At 37.1% G+C, this 13883-nt stretch overlaps 1 protein-coding gene across 1 annotated transcript in view; it reads right to left on the bottom strand.

The window, feature by feature from the left end:
* Positions 1–13644, bottom strand: part of CDH12 (cadherin 12) — a 977416-nt gene extending 963772 nt beyond the window's left edge. The window contains exon 1 of the mRNA XM_033440164.2: positions 13343–13644. The gene's annotated coding sequence lies outside the window, so the exon portion shown is untranslated. The remainder of the gene's footprint in view (positions 1–13342) is intronic.
* Between the last annotated feature and the right edge of the window lie 239 nt (positions 13645–13883).

Raw genomic sequence — 13883 nt, 5'->3', positions numbered from 1 at the left:
ACAAAATGATTTAGATTTCTTCCTTTTCCTTTAAAAAAATGACTGTGTGTGCTCATGCTAATACATGCTCATGTATGCTTATGAAACACAAAAGTCATATAAGAAATCTGGAGTAATTTGGTCATTCATTTATATACACAAAATTTATGTGCAAATATATATCACTGCTTACTGTGTGCTAGTCTGCCAGATGCTGTTCCTATTTCCTGAGATAGATCAATGCACAAGATGGAAAGGCCCCTGGTCTCTAAGTGTCTATATTCCAGGAAGGAGAGGTGGAAATCATAAACACAATACGGAAAAATGTAGAACAGGATAAAGGCGGTTGTATTGCCTGAAGGTTTTGTGCCATTTGCACTATTAAATAGAGTAGTAAGAATAGACCTCATAGAGAAGGGGGGGAGGGGGCTTGAACAAAGACACCTGCAGGCAGATAGGCAAGTAGATATCTGGTAAACAGAATTCCAGCAGGGGGAGTGGCTAGCAAAGGTGGGAATAAGCCTTGTAACTTCCAGGAAAAGCAAGAAGAACTGTGTGAACAGAATGAGCAATGGGAATAATGTAGGGAGAACAGACCAGAAATAAGATGGGGGGCACAGCTCATAACAGACCCTTGGCATTTCCTCTGTGGTAAATGGGAAGCCATCAGTTGGTTTTGAACAGAGGGGTAACATGAGCTGACATTTTTTCAAAGGATGACCCTTGCTGTTGAGGCTTATCTTTGGAGGGCTAGAAGTAAACAAGTTAGGAGGCTAATGCAATAATTCATATAGGCAACTATTACTACTAGAATCATGGTGAGAACAGTGAAACTCCTGAAAATTGGGAAGATTCTACACATACTTTGCAAGTATAGCCAACAGGATTTCCTATCAGATTAAATATGCAATGAGAGAGAAATAGAGGATGTAAGAGAGTTTGAGAAATTTTAGTCTGAGTAACTAAAAGGATGGAGTTTATGAATAGACATGGCAAAATCTGAGGAGAGAATATATTTGTGAGTGACGACCGAAAGTTCACTTTGGACACATGAATTTGAGATGTCTATTAGGCATACAAGTGTACTATGTGCCAAGAAAGCAGTTGGGTATAGGAGATTAGAGTTTGGGAGATCTGCGCTGGAGATATATATTTGGGAGCTGTCAACATATGGTGTTTAAAACTATGAACTTGGATGAGATCACTTGGATGTGTGGGTGTAGACAGACAGGAGAAAACCAAAGCTGCTTCAATATTAAGGGGAAAAAGAAGGAACCAGCAAATAAAACTGAGAAGGGATTGCTAGTGAGGTAAAAGGGAAAACCAAAGGTGTGTGGGCATCTGGGAACTCAAGTTTAAAAAATTGTGTTAAGGAGAGAGAAATTAACTGGGTCAAATCATCATCAAGTAAATTGAAGAAAGAGAATAGTCTTCTATATATCCAAACATGTATGAGCCGGCAGAAAGTTTCTGGAAGAATACATAGGAAACTGCTGGTGTGAGCAGTTATCTCTGGAAAGTGGGAAAATAGGTGAGTAGGAGGGGAGATGAAAATTTCAGTTTAACACATTCAGCAATAACTGATTTTCTTCGCCGTGAGCACGCATTACACTTATATTATGAAATATACTTAAACAAGAAACGTAGCAATTACCATCTAAGTGACAAAATACATCAGATGACAACTGATGAAAACATCTAACATGTTATATTTGAAAAGAAAAAAAAAATCCTCAAAATAGCATCCATGGAACTGTCATGGAATCCCAAACTTTGTTATTCATGACTTGGACTAAACATCACCTCCAGATGGCCTCTTTTTAAAATATAAACATGTCACCTGAAATGGATAGTGTTAAATAATGTCAAAAGTATTTTAAATGGCAGATGGCTAAAATTACTATATGGACATAGCTAAAAACAAGCTGATGCAACGTAAGGGGAAAATGAACATTCTATGACTTTGTTAACGTGGATGGAGCTAGGCTGTAGAACTCAAGAAGAGGGCTGTGTCATCCAGTGTCAGGCTGTCCCTGAAAGACATGGCCCATGAGTTTTTCACAAGGGAGTGCTGAAATGCCACTGACCATTACGGAGGCTGAGAGTAGTCAGGAAGCAGAGCTAAGGTCAAGTAAATAACCTGGAATCAAGTATTAACTAATGATCCACTAACTTTACAGGTCAAGGGTACACGGTAAATCAGGAATAAGGCAAGATAGCTCTAGAATGTTAAGTTATAAGCTGAGTGGTCACCCAGAAATAGAGATGAAATTCCATAATAAAATTAGAAATGCTAAACCACCTAGATTTTTTTAATATGGGACACGAGATAAAGTTGAAAATATTTTAAGAAATAAAGGATGGGGACTAGAGACTATGAGACGTCTTGATATTTTTGTAATTTGCCATCAAAAATACTCAAGCTGATTTCGGTCATGCTAAAAATCTCCTGATACAGTTTAAACATTTTGAACTGATGAAGTTAAATGCATTTTAACGTGTTATAAGCCCAAGAAAAAGTTAGGAAATGTCTTCATACATTTTGTGATATTTTTACTTCAATTTCTGTCAAAGAATGATAGGTATATTTTTGGGTTTTTGGTTTTTGATAAGAGAAGTTGGCTCTACCATTTCAGCCTAAAATTACTTTTTCTTACTTTTATGGAGCTTGAAACTTTCCTTGGCATTAAAGAATGGAAGAGTCAATGTATGTACAAAAATTGGTTAAGTAACCATTAATGAAAATATCTTGGCACTGCCTTAAAATTATTAATCATAGCTTTGTAATTGGAAAGCAAAATGTAATAATTTTTTAGGGTAGTTCTCTGTGAATCCACAATACTGGGGAATTTTTCCCAAGTCTATTTGTAAAAACATTCATAACGTACTAGTTCTCCATGGTGACATGAACTAATGGGCCATCTTTAAACAAATTCACTTAGAGATTCAGAGAATGGCACAATGTTCTCTTTTTCCATAGTGCTGTAAAATTAGCATCAAACACAGAAGAATTCACCATTCTTCACCTCCTCCATGGTTGTTGTCTCCACACCATAAATCACAGAGCAAGAATAAATGAAGTTATTTTTTTCCTGTCATTCATATTTTATATAGATTTCTCTATAGTGTAGAAGTATTTCACTTTTAGGAAGGATTAATGCCAAAAGAGTTCATTGCCTTCTATCAGAAACATCTAGCTAGCTTTAGAGATCTTACTGAAGAAGTTGCTTTGAACATTTGTGTGTGTGCACACATGCACACACCACGAGTGATGAATGTGAAATGTGAGGGCATCACAGAAATGCTTTGAAAAGCATTTAAAATATATTTTGCAGTGAGTTTTCCTTAATTTTAAAGATTTCTTAGCATGAACATGTGCCTCTAAAAAGACTGCACAGAATTAGCAGAAAATACACATGAAAAGGAAGCAATCACCATGTTGGCATCATAAAACAGATTTTTGGCCCCTTGATATGACATTTACAATTAAGGTAGCATTTTTTAAATGTATGGGTTGATTCACTGTCTACCTGTCTCTCTCTGTCTGTGGGCATGCTTGTGTATATGTGCATCAGGGAGCAAAAGTAGATGGAAAATGTGAATATAATTTGAAGGATGCTTAACTGACGGGGTGGGGGAAGATGGAGGGAATGTCTGCCTTTCTGTTCAAGATGCTCAGATGAACTTTGAATAAGCTGCTGATATTCTTATGAGGAAATGGACCCTTAGCTGAAATTTCATATGCTCGGCCAAAATAATAATTCATCTACAGTTATCAGGCATAAAGCCTCATGGACTTATACACTAAGATTTCCTGTAATGACTTGGAAATCTACAGAAACAAGGGAAGGGGCTTGACTCATTATTTGGAGGTGATAACATGACCCACATGATCGTTAGGGGATAATAGGCAACTTAACTCACTGCAAATCAAACAGCTCCATGATCCATCATTAACCTAAGTGAGCCTTTGCTTTATTGAAGTAGCCCTCTAAATGAAGAGGTCACAGCCTATTTAAAAGCTCAGAGATTTGTTAATGTTCCAAGGACTTAGAGTCTATTAGATCAGATGGCCTTAGCATATATAAAATTGCAGGCACTTTGGAGAGCTAACATGCTTTGGTGTGTATATAAATATTTTTAAAAAGATTCTTTGAAACGGTTTAAATAGGGCACGCTGCATTTGTGACATTATGTTGTATAAATGTGCACACGTGTCAAGTTGAAAGGGAAAAAAAGGACTCTGTAGAGAGATACTCCAGGAAAGGAAATAAGTTTCCACTCTAAGCCACTTTCATAATGCAATTAACTCCATTAGAGAGAATGGAATTTTGAATACTATTCAAATTAAGGCAGTGCAGTTAGCAGCAGCAGCAATTCAGGAAGAATTAGCAATGCCCTTCTGAAGAGAGCTACTGAATTAAACCTTGGAGGGTTTTAAGATTAAGCAGTTTAGTTGTTACTTTAGGAGCTCTGGACTTTGCACAGACACCAGTCCAGGTGTTAATACTGATTCTTCCCTGTTCTCTTTAGATAACAAAACTGAATCTCAGAGCCAATTAAGACAAATCTTTACAGGCCTTCTTCCCCCATTTTAGTTTATCTTGGGAGGTTTTTTTAATTGTAGACACCATAGGGAATCAGGGACATTATACACAGTGAGATAGTATTGAATCTTGAGGTGAAAAAATAACTAGTATTTGTCCAAATTATTCTGTCTTAAATTTAAAACCATTTTTTTTTTTGGTAGGCTGACACTCAAATTGTGTTTTATTCCCTTAATCATTTTAATGGGAGAACACTGTTTTAGTACTGAATACTCACACAAACGGCATGATTAGTGATAATTACATTTATGGGCCAAGTTATATGCATGATTACTATAAAAAGTCACGTAATTCACAAGTATGTCTCACTTTCCTCCCTAAATGTAACCATTCTTAACATATCATCAGGGCTTCACTGGTGGCGCAGTGGTTGAGAGTCCGCCTGCCGATGTAGGGGACGTGGGTTCGTGCCCCGGTCTGGGTAGATCCCACATGCTGCGGAGCAGCTGGGCCCGTGAGCCATGGCTGCTGAGCCTGCGCATCCAGAGCCTGTGCTCCGCAACAGGAGAGGCCACAACAGTGAGAGACCCGCGTACCACACACACACACAAAAAAACATATCATCATACAAATTGTTCAACTCCTTTTATATGCATGTGTATGTTTAGATGAATTTATATCCATTATTTCATTTATTCATTTATTCATTTACCAGACCAGGTACTTTTGTAGGGCTTCCCTCATGGGGCTTGCATTTTATTTTGGAAGACAGATAATATAATGCAGTATCGTGTAAGCTGAAGCAGGTTTGATTTAAATAAAATTAAATGTATAATGGGCAAAAATAATTCTTCTGGAGAAGGAAGTGGTATTAATAGAATAGTTAGAGAACATAGCTCTGAAGCAAGAATATTTAAACCAAGATCTACGTGAAGTAAAGGGGGAAGCTGGGTGAGTGCGAAGTCCCTGTGGCAGGGATAAATTGGGTATAATGGCTTTAAGCTATGGAAATACGTTGACAGTGATACTGAAGCGTTTACGTCTGGGTATTGTGCAATAAACTGTTGGGGGAGAGAGATAACAGTAGAAGCAGTCTTTTAAACACCAGTTTGGAGACTAAGATAACAGTGGCTGGATCAAAGCTAACTATGGTGGAGGTGAGAAGTGACTGAATGAATGATATATATAGACAATAAAGCCATGAAGCCAGTAGACTAAACAGTGGCACTGATTGTGGGGAGAAGGGGGAAAAGCAAGGTCTCAAAGTTGACCCTAAGTTCTTTAAAAATTAAATGAATAATTATATAGTTTACTGGCATGAAGAGAATTTTAAAAGTTACTATATTTAGGTTGTGGTAAGAATGAGTAAAAATCAATAGTTTGATTTTTGAACTTGTGTTTAAAATATTTAGATGTTGCTATGGACTAAACTGTGACCCCCAAAATTCAGGGGCACATATGTTGAATTGCTAACCCCCAATATAATGGTATTTAGAGACAGGGTCTTTGGGAGGTAATTAGGGTTAGAAGGGGTCATAAGGATGGGGTCCTCATGATGGAATTAGTGCCCTTATAAGAAGCACCAGAGAGTTTGTTCACTCTCTCTTTGTATCAGGACCAAGAAGTCATGTGAGTACATAGCAAGAAGACATCCATCTGGAAACTAAGAAACTCTCACCAAGAACCTAATTAGCCAGCATCTTAATCTTGGACTTCCTACCTTCCAGAACTGTGAGAAAATAAGTTTCTGTTGTTTAAGCCACCCAGTCTATGGTGTTTTGTTCTGGCTGCCCAAGCAGACTAAGACAGACATGCAAGTGGAAATACAAAGTAGGCATTCTGAGATTGGAATATGATGCTCAGCATAGGCATTGGAGACAAAGACACAGATTTGGAAGGAGGCGTTCAGATGGCATTTAAACCTGTGCTACTAAACGAGATTACCTCTTCAGTGAGTTTCTAGATAGAGAGGTGAGTAGGGCCTAGAACTGGGTCCTGCGATGTTCTGATAGTATCTACTTACAGCTGACCCTTGAACAACATGGGTTTGAAATGCAAGGATCCACTTATATGCAAAATTTGACAGTAAATACTTCATGGTCTGCAGTTGGTTGTATCCACAGATGTGAAACTGCTGATGCAGAAGAACACCAGAAGTAGAGGGCTGACTATGAAACACAGGCAGATTTTCAACTGTGTGGAGGGTCAGCACCCCTAATGCCTATATTGCCCAAGGGTTAACTGTATAGGTCTGAAGACAGAAAACTCAGCAAAGGAAAGTAAGAAGGAGAAGCAGTCAGGGAGAGAATAATAAAAGCACAAGGCAATGAAAAGCAGATGAAAATATTTCTGCAGAATATAATCTGAGTATTGGAATCACTGGATTTTAAATTTTCATGGATACTGCCAAATTTTCCTCCAAAAAGATTTCATATTTTACAATCCAGCCCAAACTCTCCGAGTTGGGCCTTTTCCTCTGTGGTGTGGTTGTGTATTTTGAACATGCCTGACTTTAGTTTTTGTTTTTCAAAAGTAAAACCTGTTTGCCAATGTCACTGTCTGGAGGTGTGTGTAAACTACTGGGATGGGACAGATTACACACCATAAATTTTCATTTATACCTTTGTTTCCCTCATTACTAGTATTATATAATTGTAGGTAATACAATTCCTTGTGAAATAAACATGAAATATTGAGATTTGAAGGTACTACCGAATCAATATTTTAATACTGCTGTTAAGATGTCTATTATTTATATTTGATATACACAGAAATTCACTGTATGTGCTAGATTACTTGACATAAATCTAATTCTGGTTCCAACAGCTAAAATTCTAATACTGAACTGTCTTCTCTGTTAGGATCTTATATAGTGGTGAAGGCAGTTTAGCACAAATACTGGGTACTGATTAAGATAACTAGATGTTTCACTGTGAAACACTCATCTATTTCAGAAAATTATTCTGGGCTTCCCATTCTTGCCCAGCTAAACATATAAAGTCTTGCCAAGAGTTTATTTTTCACTTTTCACTCACTATCCTATTGCGAGTAATTAGAGAAAAGTAGATAAGTAAAATCTTGCTTTTAAATCTGCCTGAAATCATATCCCTTGGAGTAATGGCTACCTTTCATGGAAGTACCATTGACTCACAAAGTTGTCAGAGGACACTTCATTTTGGATTTTTTTTTTAACATCTTTATTGGAGTATAATTGCTTTACCATGGTGTGTTAGTTTCTGCTTTATAACAAAGTGAATCAGCTATATATATACATATATCCCCATATGTCCTCCCTCTTGCTTCTCCCTCCCACCCTCTCTATCCCACCCCTCTAGATGGTCACAAAGCACTGAGCTGATCTCCCTGTGCTATGTGGCTGCTTCCCACTAGCTATTTTACATTTGGTAGTGTATATATGTCCATGCCACTCTCTCACTTCGTCCCAGCTTAACCTTCCCCCTCCCCATGTCCTTAAGTCCATTCTCTACGTCTGGTCTGCGTCTTTATTCCTATCCTACCCCTAGGTTCATCAGAACCTACTTCACTCTGTATGACACTCTAGGTCCATGTTATTTGCCTGTTATTTCAAACGTTCATATACTCTTCCCTGAGAAAGAGTTTTAAATGTATCATACCATTTAGTGCTTATGATAGCACACATTTTTTTTTCCGTGGGCAGAACAGAGTCTACTAATGTTAACTTCCTCCAGTCCTCAACATTTACCAAGCATTTGTATCTCTTTCAATTACATTTTAAAGTATTACTTTGGATAAATTATTTAGCATCACATTTTGGTTATTTCCTAACAATCTTTTTTGACATTCAAGATATTGTTTTAGTAAATGTTGAAATGTCAGCTAAAATTGTTTGATATTTATTTCACTTGCATTATTATTGAATACTATTTCACGTGCATTATTAAAATTAAAGACATCTTCTAATTGTATCTTCCACCTATGCCTTCCATGTTGTAAATTTTCATCTTCTCTGTGCTGGTTCACAAAGTCAGGAGCTTCCCAGGTGAAATCTGAAACTGGCCCTATATATGGAGGCCAAGGAGACACAGGACAAAAAGGCAGACCACTCTAGATTGGTAGGTGTCAGGTTTAATAAGCAACAAAACATATACAAGGCTTGTCTTGAGCAGCAGCAAGACAAGTAGATCTCTGCACCTACCCGCCAGAATCTTAAATCTTTATATTGAGGCATTAAGGGGGTTTAGTCATGTATTCAGTCCAGATAGCCTCAACAACACCTTACTCTCTCAAGGCTGCGTCCCTGAAACAGCTCCTAGTGTGGGAATGGTGGGCGGGACTACATTCCGAGGACAGAGGAGGGATGAGGACCCTCCAACTGCCCAATCCAGCTGAGGGTCAAACGGCAATCATGTCCTTTTAATGACTCCTCCAATACTCTAAAACCTTGATCCAATATTTCCTTTCTCTTTCTAAAGATTTCCACCTCATCTATTCACATGCTCAAGTATCTATTAAAAAAAAAAAAAACCCACAAACTTCCTGTGACCCTGTACTCTCTCTAGCTACCTCCTCTTCTCCTCTTTGCTTGACTTCTAATCCTTTTGAAATATGGTGGTAAAAGTTTCATTACAATCTAAACTTCACTGATTCTTTAAACTAGCAGAAACATCCATGCCTGTCTATTGAAAGCATGCTTGCCAAAAATAAATGGATTTTTTTAAATTAAGTGACCTGGAAACCACTTCTATCCCAACATGACAAGTAAATTCCAATACATCAAAAATCCTGGCCACCACATGTTTTCATTTAACCCAGCAGGCCAGCTCTGACTGTAGTTAATCTCTACAAATTTAGCTTGCTATAGTCATGGAAGTTTAAAAGGAGAAAGACCTGACCACTAGTGAGTGTTGTCTATGCAGTCATATACTAAATCAAGAGAAGGAACCAAGGATCAAAAAGTTAAGCAATTTGCCCTAAAATGCCCATAGAATAACTCTCAAAATTTTCATTCAAACCATTGTCTTACTCCCAAGTTTTGATCTGTCCACCTCATCATGTAGACAATAAATCATGACTCTCAAATGTACATGGAAAAAAACATTTTATGTAATAACTTTTCAGCAAATAGGAGCTATAGAATCCATTGTTTATAGGGCACACTTAAGGTACAATCAATTATACTTGTAACTAGCATCCTACTTTGTGGATAAGCCTATATTCACAACCTATGCCCTAATGTTTAACTGCTTCTTTGGTACTCGGAACTAAATATGCATCATTCAGCCATTTGAACACTTAAGTTTAGCAGTTGAGAGGTTAAGTCCTATATTTCTCTAATGAGCATCTTTGCTCAGATTAGGGCCTCACCTGCTCTCACCTGAATCTTTACACATATATGCATGAGATATACATATTTTAAGAAAAAGTTTATATTGTGCAAATGAAACATCCTTTATATTCAAGGTAACATAAATGCATTTATAGAGTAATAACTTGGATATTCAGAGCAATGGTTATGAAAGAAAGCCATAACTCTTTAGTAAAAAAAACTGAAGCATATTGAAGATTTAATTTATCCCTTAATACCATGAGCTATAATATGATAGAGTGATAGAAACCTGAATGAAGCTAAATTTATAAAAACAGTAAGCATTTGCCCTGTTTTCAATAGTTTACAGGTGCTTATTAAATTAATTGAATAAATGAATCCTTAGAACATTTATCAGGGATCTCACAAAAAGTAGAATAACATTATATGAAGTTCACCTGTTACTTGATTTTTTGGTAGTCATTATTTTCTCTTGGTCTTTTCTAAAAATGTTACTCCACAGCATGTGATCATGTAATGCTTAAAAATAACTTTGAGTAACCACTATTGATATTCAACATAGGCAGCATTATTCACATTCACACACATATTTTCCTTTTGAAGTTTGGTGATGATATAGCACACTTTTAGCATGATAATCCAGAAAAAATGCAATTGCCTTAAAGCCAAAAGTTAAAATACTTTAAAAAAGCTCTAAGAGTGTAAGTTGTTCAATTACCATATATTAGTAAAGTAGAAAGAACATTCCCAGTAAAAATCATAAATTTTAATTCCTTATTTATATGATTAAGTTTATGTTTCTCCACATAAGTTAAGCCTAGCCATAAAATTAAAACTCTGCATTTGTTTAACGAGAAAGATGAAATAATTTGCACCTATAGTTTAATAGAATCAAGAATTGGCGCCACATTATAAGCAAAATGTTATCTATTCACATGGTAACACTGACATGGTAATACAGGACATGATTAGTTTAAAAACAGCTATCATTGTTTAAAAGAATAAAAGAACAGAATCTTACCTTAAAGGAGACATATGTAATCACACTTTTCCTTTGGAAGTATAAAGACATTTACAATAAAGTCTACTAGTAGGTCATTCATTACACAAGTTCTTAAATTTGATATCTTTACATGAAAACGTGGGTCACTTCTGAGGAGAAGTATCACTCCATGCATCTTCCTATCATAATTGTTAGATTTAATCACATGGCATCTAAATGGTATCGGTGTGAAAACAGTAATGCTTCACATGTCATGTAAGAACAGTTTAAGCAGACTATTTGCAGTTCTATTTCATCAGCAAGAGTGATTTGACTTTCATTACAGTGCACTTTAAGAAGTAAGAGTGACAGATATTCTTACCAACCACAAAATGATAAATGATTGATTGCAACCAATCAATCACAGACTATTTCATGAAACACATCCTGCCAAAATACCAGATGCAAAAGATTCTCAATCTAAGGAGATCAGTTTTGTGCTCCACCCTTAAAGGATGCAGTCATACTGAGGTATAAGTATGTCACATGAAGCATTAACAGGGATTTTTTCCCATAAACTAAGCAGTGTTTTTGCCGTGATAAAGACTTAATATGTATCATCCCACATGTAGAACAAATGACACCCTCCTTCCCATAATAGTTCAGCTCTTTTTGTGAGAATTATCTAAAATGATCATATCACTAAGCACATTAGCGGAAGGAATGAAGTCCAGTAGGAAAAAAAAAGCATCCTTGGCTTGAAAACTTCCCCCTACTGCTTTAAAATGCTACACAGCAGTAGAAGTTAAGAATCCAGCAACCAGAGATTTGCCGAACAAAACAGAAAAAAAAAAAATGGGATTATTTTTTAAGAGGGTAGGAGCTTAACATTGGCAGGGTTATACTTGGAGGTTAGTCTTCAAAGTAAGAGCTATTAATAAGGGGGAAAATACATTGTATTCTGGAATTGAATTTTCAAATTAATACACAAGCTCTTTTTATTCCGGTAGTTCATATAGCAGGTGAAGGAATGCTCCTGAGATTTTGTTACTGAACCAGCTGATGTGCAGATTAGTTAGGTAAGTGGAAAGCTACTTTGTGTGTGGTTGTGCTCTCGAGCATTCTAAAACAGAGCCTTAAGCAACTGCTATAGCTTGGGAAGAGTAACCACCTGACTTTCAATTCTGAACAGACCTCTGGTATCACGGAAATATTTGTAATAAAAATGTATACACTTAAATCTCTTTTTAGAAATAATAACGAAGGCACATAAGTTAAAATGATTCTCAATTTCCTTAGGATAATTTAATGAATAAGTGATGGTACTGAAGTATGAGGTTCAATATTTCTAGGCAGCTGTGTGTCTGGATATTATTTTACAATCTTAAAACGGATCAAGTGTCTGAAAAGATCAAGCAAATATCTGCTTGGCATGGTTGGATTTTCATGTTTTGGTCATGTATAGTGTAATTTAAAACTGTAAATACATTTTCAGAATCTACTCTAATTTTTTGCTACTCAGGATGTAAGGTAATTTTCTAGCTGAGCAGTCTGGGAATGAGCTTCAAAATACCTGAGGAGAAGCTGAAAATCATCCCCATGGTCACAGAATCAGCCAAAAGTATGTCAGGTCCCTCTCTCGAGAGTACAGAGAAATATGTCTATAAGATGAGACATCAAACACTCTGGACTACAAAGGTTCTGAAACCACTGTAATTCAGGTGGAAAAAGAGAAAAATAATGATATTTAAAAAGAAGAAAATATCTATAAAATGCTGAAGGTCTCTTTAAAACTGATTTACTAGCATGTCCTTTATTATACATATTTCTTGCTTTTTAAGTGGACCACTAAATGATTAATACCATTAAGATAATTTTGAATGCCTATTATGTAACCCACAGTCGACCTAGTAATCTGTACCTCTTCCACTTGTCCCAAATTAGTTTTGTGGTAGGAAACTGAGAGGGCTATATACTGAGAGACTAGCTATCGAAACATTTACATTGCTTTACAGTTGTTTAATTTTTAATGAAGAATGAAGTTTAAAAACCTATATGTCTTAATAAAAATCAGTGGAGAATGGGGTAGGGGTATTATTGTATTTTAATAAAAATCAGTTGAGACATTTACAGAAGACGTTTGAAAATAAAGCATTAATTACTTTGTGTAAAAAAGATATTAATAAAGTCATTTATAATATAACCAGTTGAACACCTAGCATTATTTTCATTTGAAAGTTTAGCACAGCGAAGCAAGGTACATTAGTGGCTAAAACATTTCTTTCCCTCTCTTTTTAAGTTAACCTCGCGCTCTGAAGACAAGAGACTTGTTTAGAACTTACCGAAGTTTCCCAAAGCAAACCCACGCACCAGTTCCTAATTGAAATGCCAGACCTGTGTGCAGCCTCCCTCCTTAAGCTTCTGGTTACGCCAGGCAACACTTTATTGATCGTGTATGAATTTCTGCGCGTGTACCCTGAAGCGATCACACATGATGCAATCCCCATCAAAAACAGGAAACCTTACCTTATGGCAGGCACGTCGGCTGCAGGAGCAGCGGCAGAAAGAGAAGCAGCGGGATGCAACAAGCCAGGCTTTGCAACGAGGGTGAGATCTCACTCTCTCTCTCTTTCTCTCTCTCTTATTCTTCTGAATCACTGTAGCAGCAAACTGCCTTGCATTGTGTCCCCTTTCAGTCACAAAAGGTCCTCCAAGCCGGGCAGCCAGTAGACACCACTTTCTTCCTGGAAGCGTCTGCCTCTCTTCTCAGAAACGCTTGGACCCCCTCTCTGCGGCTCCCTCCACGTTTACCCTTCAGATCAATGATGCTCGCCGACCGGCTAGAGCTCAGCTGCAGCGCCGAGCGGCCAGCCAATGGGGGCCCAGGATTCCCTCCCAGTCATCTCCCCGCCCTCAAAACAAAACACAGCGTGCCTCTGACACATCATCGAGTTGTGAAAAGTAATTGAATCCTATATTTGAAATTCATCTTCTTTGTTTTTTTTCCCCCCTAGCGTTCATGGCACAATGCTTTGAGGGAATCGAAGCTCTCAGAAACCTCATTAAG

The sequence above is a fragment of the Orcinus orca genome, chromosome 3 (assembly GCF_937001465.1).
Source record: "Orcinus orca chromosome 3, mOrcOrc1.1, whole genome shotgun sequence".
NCBI lineage: Eukaryota > Metazoa > Chordata > Mammalia > Artiodactyla > Delphinidae > Orcinus > Orcinus orca.
The sequence above is the reverse complement of the archived record's forward strand: the minus strand, read 5'-3'. Positions and strand labels throughout refer to the sequence as shown.